Source organism: Lactuca serriola, chromosome 4, assembly GCF_051521515.1.
Source record: "Lactuca serriola cultivar US96UC23 chromosome 4, Lser_US96UC23_V15, whole genome shotgun sequence".
Taxonomy (NCBI): domain Eukaryota; kingdom Viridiplantae; phylum Streptophyta; class Magnoliopsida; order Asterales; family Asteraceae; genus Lactuca; species Lactuca serriola.
The window spans coordinates 120,229,259-120,233,138 of record NC_136411.1 but is presented as its reverse complement, the minus strand read 5'-3'; positions in this window follow the sequence as shown (position 1 = coordinate 120,233,138).

Genomic DNA, 3,880 nt, shown 5'->3' with positions numbered 1-3,880 from the left:
TGGCAACATCGGAAGGGATCCGAGATGACTTAGGAGTCAGAGTCGAAGATGCAAGGGCAGCATCCAGAGTTGTTCGAGGAATGAGACTTCGAGGGCAAAGTCTAGTTCTAGTGGGGGAGAATTGTAACACCCCGAGATTCAGGTGCATATCTTTCATACTTGCGCTTTATTGTATTGTCATGTTTAGTCCTCGAGTGGAGAATGTTTAGCAAGTGAGTACGCTGGGCGTACCATGGGGGTACGCTGCGCGTACTCACGCGCTTATTTTGGACGCGGAGTCGGCAAGGTACGCTGGGCGTACCTAGAGTTACGCCGGGCGTACCCTACCCAGGTGCAAAAACCCTAATCCTCCTTGTGCAATATTTAAAGGATGTTATGGCTCATTCCTTAGCCTCCATATCAGTGAGTGAAACCCTAAAAGAGAGCCCCATCATTCTTAGTGTGTGAGAGTGTTGATTTGAGCTTGTTGGTGCTTTAGAGGCTTGGTGAAGAAGAAGGAAAGGAGAACTTGGAGGCTAAAGCTTGAGGTGCCATTTTGGATCTGAGATCTACAGAGGAAAGAGCTACTCTTGGAGGTATAAAGTTCAAAACTTTCCTTTTCTTTTGGTTGTTGTAGTATGTGTCATTTTTAGGGCTAAAAACCCCAAAGGTGGAGACTTTATAAGTGTAAAGTACTCCATGGTCTGAGATCTGTCCCTTTTCAGTGTTATTAGTGATGTAGAGCCATAAAGTTCCCATCTTGGATGTTACTTTGGAGTCATGCATGTGTTTTAAGCCTTCTAGAGTTGAAGGTTGGATCATTTTGGGAGTTAGTGACTTATTCAGCCATGCAAAGGTTTAAAGTCATCAACTTTATGGATTAAGGGGCTTATAAGGGGTCGGATCTAAAATATGGATGTAGGTCTTAACTTATTAAGACCTCAAGAGCAAGAGGGCTGATGCAGGGGAGTACGCCGAGCGTAATTCCTAGTACGCGCCGCGTACTGGGAGGCGCTCCCCGATTCTGTGGTGCAGCCGGGTACGCCCAGCGTACACATCTGGTACGCGCAGCGTAACCCGGAGAGTTGACTTTTGGTTGACTTTTAGGGTATGGTCTATTGTGGGGCCTTTGAGCTATGGGAGGGGTAAAATGGTCTTTTACCCTTCTGAGAGTGCCATAAGAGAGCATAGTCTAGCCTTGAGGGTTATACTAAATAGAGTATTATTTTTATATGATTAGACGGAGGCTAGGCCAGCATTTACCGAGTCAGAGATTTACCGAGATACCCGAGGTGAGTCTTCTCACTATACTTTACCTAGTGTGGTAACAGAGTTAAGAGACAGAGTATTATAGAGTTATATGCCAGTGTGATTGCATGTTATTATGTGTTGTGATTTATTGTGATATGTGATATGCATGATCCAGAGTTACAGAGTTGGGACTTTCGGGTCCCTAGAGTTAGGGCCAGAGGGCCCATAGAGAGTTGGGGCTGGAGGGCCCCACTGAGACACATTGACCAGAGGGTTAACAGAGTTACAGCCTCGAGTGGCTATTATGTGATTATTGTGGTATTTTGGGGAAAATCCCTAAGCTTATGCTTATAGTGTTCAGTGTTATGTGTTTCAGGTACCAGTGATGACCGCGGGAAGGCGCCGGCTTGATTCGTACACACATATGAGAATTGGATGTATTTTGATCTTGGGAGACATTGTGATTTGAAAACTTGATGTTATGACGTTTTGTGAACGAATTGTTTAATTAAAAATGTGTTTTCAAAAGTGAAAAATTGTTTTAATTTTTACGTACGGTGTTACAGAAAACGGAAACATAACTTAATATCTAAAATGTTAACAAGTAACCGAGTCTGCATTTTGCTGCGGATTTTTAAGTGGTTTTTTGTTGCATATTAAGAAAATAGAGGAAAGAAGTCATATATATATATATATATATATATATATATATATATATATATATATATATATATATATATTACAGAGACGGAGGATAAACACGAAAGTTTAAAAATTAACAGACAAAATTGACATTTTATAAAGTTGAAGGTGAAAGGGATGAAAATGGTTTTTAAAAAGTAAAAGAATAAAAATATGTCACACCCCGAAACCAAAGGCGGAAACGTTCCGGGGCGGAGGACATCATGAATATCACAACCAATGTACATAGTAAGCATAGTAAACACAAAGCATTACATTACATAGAATTATTACATTTGTTTGAAATCAAAGTATTACAAGTGTCATATATATATATATATATATATATATATATATATATATATATCATACGAACAAAAGTACAGGCGTGTCTTCTACGTACTTCGTCTTCGTAAAAAATGATCGCTGGTACCCGTCTAATGTGGACATTAGAATACAAGCAGTTTGAAAATCAGCATAAAGCTGGTGAGTTCATAAGAGGTTTGTTTTCTGAAAATGTACAAGTTTCCTTTGGTTTTCCGAAAAGTTTGTTATCCAAGAAAATCCCATATTTTCTTATAAGTATAGTTTAGTTATTTGATTATTATACGATCCGGTTATGTACAGTTTGTTATCCCAGGAAAAACCCTTATTTTCCTAAAAGTAAAGTTTAGTTAAATACCACACTGTATAGTTTAATACATAAAACTATATATTGAAAAACCACTGGGAATTATCATCCAGTATAACAGTAGGTATTTTTAATACATAAAAATATTGATTGAAAACCATGAGAATATTATCTTGTACTAGATATAAATTCAAAACCATGGGATTAGATCCCGCACTAGATATAGATTTCAAAACCATGGGATTAGATCCCGCACTAGATATAGATTTCAAAACCATGGGATTAAGATCCCGCACTAGATATAGATTTCAAAACCATGGGATTAAGATCCCGCACTAGATATAGATTTCAAAACCATGGGATTAAAATCCCGCACTAGATATAACATAGTTTTAATACACAAAAACTATAGATTAAAAGTCATGGGAATACATCCCGCACTAGATATAGATTGAAAATCATGGGATTAACATCCCGCACTAGATATAGATACTATAGTTTGAAAATAGATATAAAATCAAATTCGTGAATAAACTTCTATTAATACGTATTGTGAGTCGGGTAACCATGTTGATGCGACACCGAGACCTCCTTGACGTTCGTCAGACGTCGGACGATATCCAGAATTTGTCACCCTAGGCGTGCCCGCCTAACTGTAGCTAGCAGTTTAGGTGTGGGATTGTCAGTCCCGAATAGATCTATTCACAAATTCCACGCTCTCCCTCCAGGAGACTCTGGTTACACTTCCGGGGAGGATTTACTGATAACCCAAAGGGTAATGACGAATCTCACAAGCTAGTATTAAATTATTCACGGTATTTTCAGACGTTATCAAACACACTAATCGTTTTGAAACATAATATAATGAAACAACTAAATACAAAGGAATTATCTGGCAATATACTCTAAATTGAACAGTGATAAACTGAATCAGACATAGTTTATCTAAATACTTTACATAAATCTGAACTCATTGAACAAGAACTAAAGATCCCAAATTATTTCCATAATAATTTGATTGATTTGATTGTTTCCTTTACTGAAATCCATGTAGTTATAATCGATAAAACATCCCTTATGCTCAGCATAATACATAAAGGGTAAAGATATCTAAAGGCTAGCCAGATATTTATAGAAATATATTAGTTTTAGGTTTTGAAAACATTTATAGTTTGCTTGTATTCCCCCTTGAAAACATTGAAAAACACGAAAAAAGGGTAGGGGTATGAACTCACCAGTCGAGGAACGTGTCGTCTAGGATGCTAAGTGTCAGTTCGGGGCTTGATAACGCGCGAGGTTCCTATGTAATATGAAATGATATACAAATGTATCTAATTA